General features: G+C 41.7%; 1 pseudogene; it reads right to left on the bottom strand.

The window, feature by feature from the left end:
• Positions 1 to 13,573, bottom strand: part of LOC134571252 (transient receptor potential cation channel subfamily M member 8-like) — a 42,245-nt pseudogene extending 28,672 nt beyond the window's left edge.
• Positions 13,574 to 14,047: the final 474 nt, after the last annotated feature.

The following is a 14,047-nucleotide window of genomic DNA, read 5'->3' as shown; positions in this document are numbered from 1 at the left end:
TACTCCTTCTCTGCAATATTGTGTATTGTTTCTGGTGAGTACAGAGCATTGGCGCAGGTTAAAGCTACATTGCTCTGACACTATGAGACCAGAGCTCACAAGCTTTTCTTTGATGTCTGCAACTGGGAGGGAGTGAGAGCCGAGGCTCTACATACACTGGATCCACTCTGCCTTCCCCAAGGTAACTAGAGGTAACAATTATATTTTTAATTGTTTCATTAAAGTCGTGTATGTAATTTCTCTCCTCTATGCATACCCTGCAACCCCTATCCCACAACAGAACCCTATCACACACACAAACACTAAATCCCCTACACACACAGCATCACCAACAACACATTACATCTCTTACACATACTACATCCGATATACACACACTACATTCCCTACACACACTACATTCAGTGCGCACACTACAGCCCCTATACACACTTTCTCTCTGTAGAGCCCTCTAGAATCATATACTACACCACAAACACAAAAAACATGTATATTTACACACAAACACACTACATAGCAAACAGACCCCTTGACATACACAATCACACAATACGCCTCCAAACACATTCACAAGACAGTTTACTACCCCACTTTGTCCTCTAGTATCCCACTTATGGAGACAGCAGAGACTAGAAAAAAGAAGTTGTGAGCTTATTACAGTGCAATTATGTGGTACAGACATGCAAAGTTCACATTACTCTGTGTTTTATAGTTGTGGAGCTCTATAATATACTACTCTGCACATTGCTGTTAAATTTTGATCTGGTCTGTGTGTAACTGGTTGTCTCTTGCTTTGCTTGTGTGTGCCTGTCCGTGTGTGTATGTGTGTGTGTGTCGGTGCATGTCTGTATGTGTGTGTCTGTGTCTGTGCCTGTGTGTGCATGTCTCCTTCTGTCCATTTGTTTGAATGTTTATCAGTGTGTGTCTGTAAGTCTGTAAGTATGTAAGTGTGTCTGTAAGTCTGTGAGTGTGCCAATAAGCGTATTAACTCGTGGAGTAGACAGTATAGAGTCACTAAGATGTGTGCTGGCTCAGCTTATGAAAATGTAAACCGAGAGATTTACAGAACAATTACACATTTTCTACCTAGATGAGAATCATTTTAATAACTTTATTTAAAATGTAATTATGTATTCACACAATGGAACAGATCTTACCCACAGCTCTAGTTTCATACTCATTTGCTATTTCCTCATACTCGTCAGCTTGATTCATATCTGTGTTTACTTTGGCCAAATTCTTCAGCAGTTTACTAGCAACCAAAGCCGCCAAGGTGCTGCCTCTCAGCTGGAAATTACATTAAATACAATTGTTATCTTCTTATCTTATCCTCTGGAAAAGGAAATATCACAATTATCTAGAGAGGGCAAAAGTATATCCTAACCTCAACCCTCCAATGAAACCAGTGTTTGAAGTTACCATATTGCCAATATTCATATATAATTGTGAGATTCTGCTCAAGCTACACTTTAACTATTGCAACTCACTCCTTATTGGCCTTCCCAATACCAACATGCTCCTTCGCAATCTGTTCTGAATGCTATCACCACGCTTATCATCTGCCCCACCGCACCACTCGAACTGCATCCCTCTTCCCATCCTTACATTGGCGCTTGAACACTTCAAAATCCAATTCAAACTTCTGACATTAACATTCAAAGCTATCAACATTTCCTATTTAATTTATAAATGCACCCTTTATCAATAAATATGCCCTGGAAGTGTCTTCTCCTGTTATTTGTTTGGTTACTAATCCTCAACTACAGGATTTTTCAGCAGCTGCACCATTCCTATGGAAAGCTGTCCCATGCCCTGTTCCATTACGATGTTCCTTAAACTAGCTTATCATCTATTTCTCTCATTGCAACAGTCAAACCCCAGACAAAGCTTTACTCCCTCAATTTCCACGGTACGGTTCCTCCACACACATTACGTTTACAAGCTTGATTAGACATAGGTATTGTTATACCTATTAACCACTCCTTCTAACACATTGTTTTTCCTCTTGTCTTTACTCCATCCCTTGACCTTTTCAACATTTTCTTAAAGGAACACTATAGTCACCTAAATTACTTTAGCTAAATAAAGCAGTTTTAGTGTATAGATCATTCCCCTGCAATTTCACTGCTCAATTCACTGTCATTTAGGAGTTAAATCACTTTGTTTCTGTTTATGCAGCCCTAGCCACACCTCCCCTTTCTATGATTGACAGAACCTGCATGAAAAAAAAACTGGTTTCACTTTCAAACAGATGTGATTTACCTTAAATAATTGTATCTCAATCTCTAAATTGAACTTTAATCACATACAGAGGCTCTTGCGGGGTCTAGCAAGCTATTAACATAGCAGGGGATAAGAAAATATTAATTAAACAGAACTTGCAATAAAGAAAGCCTAAATAGGGCTCTCTTTACAGGAAGTGTTTATGGAAGGCTGTGCAAGTCACATGCAGGGAGGTGTGACTAGGGTTCATAAACAAAGGGATTTAACTCCTAAATGGCAGAGGATTGAGCAGTGAGGCGGCAGGGGTATGTTCTATACACCAAAACTGCTTCATTAAACTAAAGTTGTTCAGGTGACTATAGTGTCCCTTTAAGTGATCTCATTTTCACAGGACCGTATTCATCTCTTGTATCTGTCCACGTTTATTTCATTTGTCAATTACTTTGCAGTTACATATTACCACTTTATTATTGTAAATTAATGTGGAATACATTGGAGCAATATAAATGATGATACTATTAATAATAATAGTAATAATCTTTATACAGGGCCACCAGAATGGAGCATATATCTCACTAAAATTTGCACCTCCAATTTGTCAAATATATTCTCTATAAATTGTTTCCATTTGTTGTACACATACAGAAAAATTTAATAAAATAGTTTTGTCCTCTTAAATACAGTGAAAAAACTTATTTCCAGAAGCAATAAAATACTCTGCAAGAAATGCATCCCGGAATATGAATAGCTATCCTCCAGGCCCATTTTGGTAGAGTTGCAACCCATGAGAAAATGTAGATGAAAGCACTTTAAGTGGGTCTAGAGAACAGCAAGAATGCTATTTAAAGTCCCTGCACAGTGGGTGCAAGCTGGAAGAGCAAGTCACTAATGTCAATAATCGACAATTACTGTATTGATTCCCTTTATGTATTTAAATGTTTCTATCATATCCCCCCGTCTCGTCTTTCCTCCAAGCTATACATGTTAAGATCCTTTAACCTTTCCTGGTAAGTTTTATCCTGCAATCCATGAACCAGTTTAGTAGCCCTTCTCTGAACTCTCTCTAAAGTATCAATATCCTTCTGGAGATACAGTCTCCAGTACTGCGTACAATACTCCAAGTGAGGTCTCACCAGTGCTCTGTACAATGGCATGAGCACTTCCCTCTTTCTACTGCTAATACTGCTCCCTATACAACCAATCATTCTGCTAGCATTTCCTGCCGCTCTATTACATTGTCTGCCTACCTTTAACCCCTTAAGGACCAAACTTCTGAAATAAAAGGGAATCATGACATGTCAGACACGTCATGTGTCCTTAAGGGGTTAAGTCATCAGAAATAATCACCCCTAAATCCATTTCCTCAGATGTTGAGGTTAGGACTCTATCAAATATTCTGTACTCTGCCCATGGGTTTTTACATCCAAGATGCATTATCTTGCACTTATCCACATTAAATGTCAGTTGCCTCAGCTCTGACCATTTTTCTAGTTTACCTAAATCATTTGCCATTTGGCTTATCCCTCCTGGAACATCAATCTCATTACATATCTTAGTATCATCAGTAAAAAGACATACCTTACCATCGACCTTCACTAATAAAAATATTAATTAATTTTGCCATGTTTTGAGGTAGCTTGTGGCACACAAGTTGATACCACTGATTTATATTTTATTCTCTTCCTTCTCAAAGTATTCATTATAAATTAACACAGCCTCCTCCATGCAGATATGCTTGCACAAAAAAAAGTCTACGCATAACAGACACAGATTATAAGGATCTCATGTGTCCCCCAGTTCACACAGGGAATACCTTAGCGTACGGCTAACACTTAATTTTTTTTTTCAGTCACCGAAAAAAATACAGATAAGCCCTCCCCCAAGCACCTTTAGACTGGGCGATGTAAATGAGTCGTCTGAAGATTTTGCGCATTTGTGGTTTGAGAGAGAAATTTTTGGCTCCTCCAGTGATAGAAATGATGAGATTTGGGGTCTTAAGCTGCCAGTATTTGGTCATCAATTCATACAATGTCTCAGGAGCTGTGTCTCTGGACAAACGGATATACTGTAAATGTTGGAAAGGACAGTGTTAATATGAAATATAACATACCAAATAAATAAACACACAAGATGAACATATATGGCAGGAAAGTATCTCCACCTTGAGGCCCCCCTCTTGTCTTCGTATACTCTTCAATAAATTGTATCCTATTTTAATACAATGCTCTTCTTTTCTGTCCCCCTTGTCCTTTCTCCATAGTGGAAACTGTTTCTTATGGCAAACTCACAAACTATGCATATCTTTAACTATTGTCAGCTGCCAAATCACATGCAACAAATGCTGATATTTTTTGTTCTGTAGCAAAGTACTTAAAGGGATACTATAGTTACCAAAACTAAGTTAGCTTAATGAAGCAGATTTTGTGTATAGATCATGACTCTGAAGTTTCACCACTCAATTCTCTGCCATTTAGGAGTCAAATCACTTTTGTTTCTGCTTATGCAGCGCTAGCCATACTTCCGCTGGCTGTGACTGGCACAGCCTGCATGAAAAAAAAATGGTTTAATTTTCAATGAGATATTACTTACTTTAAAAGTTTTTATCTCCTGCTCTGTAAATTGTACTTTCATTACATACAGGAGGCTCCTGCAGAGTCCAACAAGCTATTAACAGAGCAGGTGATAAGAAATTCTAAATTAAACAGAATTTGCAATAAAGGAAGGAACATTAGATGTCTCTTTACAGGAAGTATTTTGGAAGGCTGTGTAAGTTACATACAGGGAGGTGTGGCTAGGGCTGCATAAACAAAGCAATTTACCTCCTAAATAGCAGAGACTTGAGCAGTGAAACTACAGGGGCATGATCTATACACCAAAACTGCTTCATTAAGCTAAAGTTGTTTTGGTGACAAAAGTGTCTCTTTCATTTCAGATCTTGTATACAATTTTGAGGCATTGGTGTCAGTTGTACCGTGGGTAGCGAGTTGTATTTTGCTGCTGTGACTGATATTTGTTTCACATAGATTTGTATAATTGCATGTAGGGGCTGGGACAACCTTTTAGGGATAAGGAAACTAGTGTGCCAGGCTGCAGAGGGCAGTATACCAAGGTCACCAGCTCCAAAGCTCACCTGTTCCACACACTGGAAAGTAGCAATTTTGTTCACTATATGGATAGTATTGGTCCATATTTTGATGCTGTTATCTGCATAGAATAAGAGTGGATTTAATACTCATTCAAGTAGATATTGCTAACTTTATACCAAAATAGCTGAATATGGAAATGTACCTATTTTCTAACTTTGCTATTTGGACCTAAAATTTGCCATTGCCTCATCATTTCCCGGCAATTGCATTATTATCAGACTCAATCTATAATAACAAGTATCGCCCCTTCTCGTTAGCTCTCACCTTCCCTCTCCTGTCAAACGTTTTAAACTGAAGATCCCCATAGGCATCTGTGGGCAGTTCCTTTGTGTGTTTCTTGTAGTTCCACTTGTCATTTGTGTTGTTTTGAGTGTCTTCTATATGTTGATCCTTGGAGTAGCCACACTTACACAAGCTTTCTCTGAAATCCGGGAAGAAATCATTTACCCAGCTCCAACAAATTTCAATCTCTACCCATCTTGTAAATCACTGTTTATGCAATTATAGTCTCAATTTAATATTGCTGCATAAGCTTTTCAAATTATTTGATATTTTTGGATTACGGTAACTGTCAAAGTGATTTAATATTGTGAAAAATATTTAAATTTTATATTATTTTGATTTTTTTTTATACTTAATATATTTTTTAAGTTTTAAGATTTTGAGAAAAAAAATCATAGTTACATGGTTACATAGTTACATAGCTGAAAAGAGACTTGCGTCCATCAAGTTCAGCCTTCCTCACATACGTTTTTGCTGTTGATTCAAAAGAAGGCAAAAAAAAACCCAGTCTGAAGCGCTTCCAATTTTGCAACAAACCAGGAAAAAACTCCTTCTTGACCCCAAAATAGCAGTCAGATGTTACCCCACTAATTATAAATTATATCCCTGTATGTTATGTTTTTGCAAGTATTTATCCAATTGCAGTTTAAACATCTGTATAGACTCTGACAAAACCACCTATTCAGGCAAAGAATTCAATAAATCATTTTAAAAGTTTATCCAAAAATATTAAGTCATTTAAAAAGATTATCCAACAATATTACATCAAGGCCTATGTGAATGAGTATATCTAGATCCAATCTCAGATGTTCTACATGGTTTGACAGCATACTATTTCTATGTTATACAATTTATTATGTTTGTGTAAACGACAAACACAACTTTGATTTTTATATTCAGGATGAATGTAGTAAAGTACTAATTTGGTTTTGGTCACATTAAAAGGGGGCTTGGTGTTAAAGTTAGAGCTAAATCCCAGCAAAATCAAACTACTAGTGAGAGAACAGCAGTGACGTCAGCTCCAAAGAGGACCCATCGGATCAAGATGGCTGTGCCCATGAGGAACATGCAGGGCCGGATTAACATAGGGGCTGATGGAGCTGCAGCTCCAGGCCCAGGCCCATGGAATAGGCCCATTGATTTAAAAAAAAAAAAAAAAATTATACTTTTTTTTTTTTTTTTTTACATTTTTTTTTTTACACACTACTCTAAGGGTTGCCAGATATTTCTCATGTATTTCTTAGGGTTGCCAGGTATTTCTCAGAAGTATTTCTCAGGTATTTGAGGCTGCCTAGCCAGTGCCGGTATTGCAGTAATACCGACAATACAAATGTCTGTCTCGGTATAAACAGAGATTATTCTGCAATACCGGTGCTGGACAGTAGGGGTCACTGATTGTGTGGAGAGAGGCAGTGATAAGAAGTTACGGTATCTCCCTCACTGCCTCTCTCTATTCACTGATCCGCGAGGGAGCAGCTCTGCACAGAGAGTCCAGACAGCAGCTCCGAGACATGGGGACGCTGAGACATTGGGACACTGGGGAACATGGGGACCCTGAGACACTAGGGACACAGTGGCCCCATGTCTCCCAGTGGCCCCTAGTGTGTGTCCCCATGTCTCCCAGCCACTGTCCTTAGTGTCTCAGTTGTCCCATGTCTCCCAGTGTTCCCATGTGTTCCCATGTCTTTCATGACATCGGGACACTGGGAGACATGGGGACACAGACTCTAAGGGACACTGGGAGACATGAGGATACAAACACTAGGGGACACTGGGCGACATGGGGACACTGAGACACTAGGGGACACTGAGAGACATGGAGACACTGGGGGACACAGGGAGACATTGGGACACTGGGCGACTTTGAGACCTAGGAGACATGGGGCACTCCCCATGTCTCCCAGCCAGTGTCCCTAGTATCTCAGTATCCCCATGTGTCCCTGATGTCTTTCAGTGTCTGTACTGTGCCAGTGTCCCTAGTGTCTCAGTGTTTCCTAGTCTCCCAAAGTCCCCTAGTCTCCCAATGGCTCCTAATGTCTTAGTGTCCCCTAGTATAAAAGAAAAAATCTGAGGCACTCACTGTGATAGATTTAGGCAGGTTTATTGGACACCGCAACGTTTCGACCTGTGCCCAGGTCTTTATCAAGTCTCCAATGTCCCCTATGTATCAGTGTCCCCTATGTATCAGTTTCCCCTATGTATCAGAGTGTCTCAGTGCTCCATGTCTCTCAGTGCCCCATGTCTATCAGTGCCCATAGTGTCTCTGTGACCGTAGTGTCTAGTATAAAATAAAAAAATCTCAGGCACTCACTGTGATAGCTTTAACCCCTTAAGGACACATGACATGTCTGACATGTCATGATCCCCCTTTTATTCCAGAAGTTTGGTCCTTAAGGGGTTAAGCATGTGTATTGGACACCGCAACATTTTGACCTGTACCCAGGTCTTTATCAAGTCTCCAGTGTCCCGTATATATCACACTGTCTCAGTGCCCCATGTCTCCCAGTGTCCCCTCGTGTCTGTTTCCCAGTGTCCCCATGAGTCTGTGTCCCCAGGTCTCCCAGTGTTCCCTAGTATCTGTGTCCCCATGTCTCCCAGTGTCCTAGTGACATGGGGACACTGGGAGACATGGTGTCACGACACTCCTTAGTCGACATGCCCTCGTGCAGTACTCGCACTCACCACTCTTTCTGTTTGGCACTGTTCTCCTTTCCTTTCGTTAGGCACTACACCTGGCCCTTGTTTAGCACCTATATATTCTGGTTTCTCCCCTCACTCCCTGTCAGATCATTATCCTCTATCTTTGACCCTGTACCTGCTGTTTCCTGGCTCCCGTGATTCTGGCTCCTGTCTCCTGTGTCTTGTTTCCTGAGTATCCTGAGTATCTTGTGTTTCCTGATCTGGTGTTCTGATGTCCTTATGGTCCTGTGTCCTGTGCCTCCTGTTCCAGTGTTCGCCTGCAGTGTTCCTGTCTAGACTCCTTCTCCAGTGATTCTGACCTTGCTGCATTATTTCTGTGTGACCTGCTTAGGACTTTGCCCCTTGATGTTCATTTTGTACTTGGTGGCTGTACTAACCTGACTAAGCCTTTGCCTAGGACTATCGTGGACTCTGCCTGCTCTATTGTATATATTGGGTTATTGTATATATTTATATATTTGTGGCATTGTCATATTTTGTTTTGTATATATTATATATATCTATATCCTTTTGGTTTGCCTTAATACATTTTCTTTATTACTCCATTTATCGTGTCCTAGAATTATTTCTCTGCTAAGTTGGTTCCCACACTTAAAGGGACAGTGCTGTTGCAGGGCAGCACCCCTTCATGTCATGACAGAATGATCTGACCACTTGGAACCGGCAGAGTATAATGTCTAGGATCACAATGAAGAACCTTGTTGGTATTCACGCTGATTCACAGCAAGATTGTGCTCTCATTGAGACTTGTTGTAATCAGTTAGGAAAAATTCAGCGGCAGATTGGAAAGGCCTCTAATTTATGCTTATCTATTATAGATGTCTCCTGTCAAATCCAGAAATCTGTATTATGTGGATTTATCTATGAACTTCAAACTTTTCACAAAAACATGTGATTCATTGCTTTTTCAGTTACCTAATTGCGAAATATGGTTGAGAGAGCCTCCTGTGATAAGTAGGGTGTATACACTTATCAGTATGTCTCTTAAAGAGATATCACATAAAAAATCTTTATCATATTTGCAGAGACAAGTGAGAGTAATGCACAATAATCTTGTTGCCTTGTTACCTGAAGTGCAATTTATTATTGATCTTGTACAAGAAAGAATGACTGTCTTTATGCCTGATAATAATGATGGTATTCCCTTTTCTGATGTACATAGCATAACTAATCCTCCTGACTCTGACTTGGGAAAATGGCTTGTTGGTCCTCCCGACTGCAAAACCAAAGTCCCTCTGGAAATTAAAGCTGAATGCCTTCCTGCCCAAACAAAAGACGAAGATGTTGAGGGGTTATACAGCACTGGCGATCCCCTCATGGACCAAGTCTTTGATGAACTGGGTGCTCGTTGCATAGCAGCTTTAGAGGACGAGCAGTCTGAATGGGAAGGTAGTACCAGTACGCAGTTTCCTAATGTTGTCTCAGTACCAGAGACACATAGTACCCATATATTACCCTCTCTTTTCTGCAAGATCCACTCGCCTATTCCCAAGGTGAAGCTACCGGCTACCAAGATGAACGATCTCAACACCGTTCAAGAGGGTACATGTCTGGTCAGAGAAAGTCTCAAGCAAACTCTGCCCAACCACGAAGCAGAAACAGACTCCCCTGAGTCTGCAACTAGAGATACGAATTCCTACCTCACCGTGCCAATTGAGGAGACCACCAGTGACCTGAACCAGGTAACGGGATCTGATCTGAAGGCCTGTCCCACAAAGGACAATGCATCCGAACTAGAAGAGTCACCTATAAAATGTGCTCCGGGTGATGCAAGTGACGACAAGGTTGGACCATTGAAATTGGGGACCAATCTCGTTGAAGGTGAATCTCCTGTCAAAAAGTCACCACGTAGGAGACGTGGTAAACGACCTACTTCTTTCAAGACACTGGCTGAGAAGGCTGAAGAACCAAAGGTGAAAACTTCAGAACAACCAGTAGAAGAAGAGGCTATTGTGCCAAAGGCAGCTCATGACGTTGATGTGGGGAGGCTTGATGATTCCAATTTTAACCCTTCTACCTCTGGGGGTTTGAAGATTGGCACCCCTCTCACAACCGCAACTGTGGAAAATGAGTTGTCGCCAAGTAAAAAAGACAGTTATCTTCAAATAGAAGACAAAGACTCAGACTGGGTGCAACGTGACAAACCCGTGATGGATCAAGCCCAAGAGAAGAATCTAAATGAGACCAGGCTTGTTCTAAACCCACAGCCTGAAGAAGACTCTACAGTTCTTCGAGTTACATGCTCTGGTAGAACAATTTCTCTGCTGCAAGAGGAAACCCCAACTACCAAGCTTGTACCTGAACCAAGCGCCGAAGATTATTCTAATCAGCCGCTTAACCAAACGCCAAAGGAAGGGAGTGAAACCGAACAAGGAGGTACCTGTTCCCATGATGAAGGAAGCTCCTTCTATGACATTTCAGTAACCATGATGTCTATCACTCCACCTAAACTCCAGCAAGTATTAAATGAAGACTTGCCTTCAGTTGAAAGTCTATCTACGACAAATAAAGAACTACCTCAAGCTGAGTTCACAAGGGAAGAAGAGAATGATTTCATTAACCAGGTATCTCTAGCCGCTACAGAAAAATGTCAATTTGAGAGAGAGTCGTCTCTGCTTCGGTTAGCCCCGTGCTCGGAGAAATTTGGGGAACCATTCCTTGATGCATATCTGCGGTCTGTGGAGGAAGGCTCGCAGAATGTTATTGATCCTGTACCTATTAATTTAGGGGATTCTCCTTGTTTGGTTCCAGTGGTACCTACCCAAGATTACGCAGAGACTGTTCTCCCTTCGACTGAAGTTGCATCGCAGTCTTTGTTCCGAGGATCCCACAAGCCAGAAACCAAGTCAGACCCAGGACTTCTGAGTGATGAACCTGTTACTAGCAATAGTCCCAGATCTAGTGGGTTAACACATTTGTCGGTCACTGGTATGGAGTGTTTCTTATCTTATGTGCCTTTACCTTCTGTTTCTGTGTCTGCCCTTCTATTGCTAAATGTTACTCTACAGTCCTTGCTTTTGTATGTTTCTATTCTGCCTCGTTGGTTTCTCCCATGGGATTGTCCACCTCTCATTCCTCCTAGGCCTCCTCCTTGTTTTCCTCTACTGGTTGGGTGGCCCTGATTTTCTTCTGTCACCCGTGGGGGATCTTAGGGTTTTGGAGCGCCGGGAGTCACTCCTTAAGGGGGGGGTACTGTCACGACACTCCTTAGTCGACATGCCCTCGTGCAGTACTCGCACTCACCACTCTTTCTGTTTGGCACTGTTCTCCTTTCCTTTCGTTAGGCACTACACCTGGCCCTTGTTTAGCACCTATATATTCTGGTTTCTCCCCTCACTCCCTGTCAGATCATTATCCTCTATCCTTGACCCTGTACCTGCTGTTTCCTGGCTCCCGTGATTCTGGCTCCTGTCTCCTGTGTCTTGTTTCCTGAGTATCCTGAGTATCTTGTGTTTCCTGATCTGGTGTTCCGATGTCCTTATGGTCCTGTGTCCTGTGCCTCCTGTTCCAGTGTTCGCCTGCAGTGTTCCTGTCTAGACTCCTTCTCCAGTGATTCTGACCTTGCTGCATTATTTCTGTGTGACCTGCTTAGGACTTTGCCCCTTGATGTTCATTTTGTACTTGGTGGCTGTACTAACCTGACTAAGCCTTTACCTTTGCCTAGGACTATCGTGGACTCTGCCTGCTCTATTGTATATATTGGGTTATTGTATATATTTATATATTTGTGGCATTGTCATATTTTGTTTTGTATATATTATATATATCTATATCCTTTTGGTTTGCCTTAATACATTTTCTTTATTACTCCATTTATCGTGTCCTAGAATTATTTCTCTGCTAAGTTGGTTCCCACACTTAAAGGGACAGTGCTGTTGCAGGGCAGCACCCCTTCATGTCATGACACATGGGGACACAGACACTAAGGGGCTGGGAGACGTGGGGACACAGACATGCCCCCTTTTTGTGTATGTTCACCCTTTCGAACGTTCTGGTTATGTGATTTGTGTCAGTGGCCCACCCTTTTACCGCTTCCATAGACTTCCTGCTTTACTGGATACTGCTGATAGGGGGTATGGGTTTACTTGAAAGATGAAAGCGTGCGATTAGCATAGGGTAGTGTTTTCTCATAGTTGCATCCTATGAGTTTCCCTCCATCACCATCTCCATCAGATACATGACGGAGGTAGGACTGTTTTAGTGTTTTTGGTCAATAAGATTTTGTAATTAGGTCCATCATAATTATCAGCACCAGACCCACTGGGCTCTTAATCCGGCCCTGGGAACATGTCTAGGTAAGTAAATCTCGCCTTTACCTTTCCCCCAGACACCGGACCCCCAGTGGTGATGTCACCGTCGGGAGACTTTGCAAATTCTGCAAAGTCCACAAACTGTGACAGTTCCCCTTTAAACAGTTAACTCTGTCTGTAACAATTTAATATTTCCTTTACAGTGGCGGAACTACCGCAACTGCAAGGGTCACAGCAGTGACCATAGGTAGACATATGGGGGGGTCCCAGGGCTATTTTTACACCGGGGCCCCCATGGTTTCTTGTTACGCCTCTGTTCCTTTATATTCCAAACTGTCTGTACTATTGAAGAAGAAAGTATTACTCAGCTAGAACCGGGAGCTATTGTACTGGGCAATCTAACTAAGAAGTGTCATCTCAATGTCAAGTGTTTCTGATCATGTGATACCTGTGGATGGAAAAGCAGATTACTGGGAAATATGCATAATGCATCCAATGTTGCTAGTAGTAATTTTATAACATGACAGGAGGCTTCCTATTTTGCATTAACTCTCTTTACTAAACTCCACAGCAGTAAAGAAAAAACGTAAAGAGTAACAAGTAAATCACTGAGCAGCATAGTATATAAGGGTCATGCTGCCTGCACAACTTCCTCTTTCTTTACTGCTCCATCGCAGACAGGTCAGACTTTTTGCTCCCCTGAAGCTTTATTTACTTATTGTACATTAATCTTGATATTATTCTACTATTATCATTATTTGCTTTTATTATTATTATTATTGCTTTCTTTTTACCTGTATTTTGTTCTGGGCTGTGGGACTAGGGGCTCTCTGTGGGTTTCCACCCTTCTTTCCTGCCCCTCTAGTCTTTCTGGGACCCCCCCCTTGGCTTCCCCTCGGTTTCCCCAGGTCCCCCCACTGCCCTCCTAGCCTGGATTTCGCGGCCATCTTAATTTTACCTCGTGCATCTCATTGGGGACTCAGTGTTACTGTACTAACTTGCTGTTACCCCTACATTGCTGGTTTTTCACCTCCTTTGTGTCTGGCACCCCTGTGCCTGTCTAGGATTACCTGCTCAGCTTTCCATCTGCTTCAAACAGACTGCTACTCCTATCAAGCTCTATCCTGTGGCTGGGTCAGTCAGGTCAGTGCTGCTGCCTGTTTATTATTGTGACCTGCACTTAAGGGTCCCAACCCTGTGCAACCGGGGTGAGCCCCCTACTATAAATACGCTGCTTATTGGGAGACTAGCTGTTGCAGTTCTCTCTAACTGGGTGAGCCCCAGTTTTAAAAGGTCACTACTATACCCTGCTGGGGTTTATACTGGGCTCTGTTCCCATACTATTAAAACTGACCCTACGCCTGCTCTCAAGACCTGGGTGCCCGTTTATTACTGTGCCTTTCAGTGACATACCAGCCTACCCTTATCATGGAAGATTCCCAGAAC

This window comes from Pelobates fuscus, chromosome 8, assembly GCF_036172605.1.
Source record: "Pelobates fuscus isolate aPelFus1 chromosome 8, aPelFus1.pri, whole genome shotgun sequence".
NCBI classification, from domain to species: Eukaryota; Metazoa; Chordata; class Amphibia; order Anura; family Pelobatidae; genus Pelobates; species Pelobates fuscus.
The sequence above is the reverse complement of the archived record's forward strand: the minus strand, read 5'-3'. Positions and strand labels throughout refer to the sequence as shown.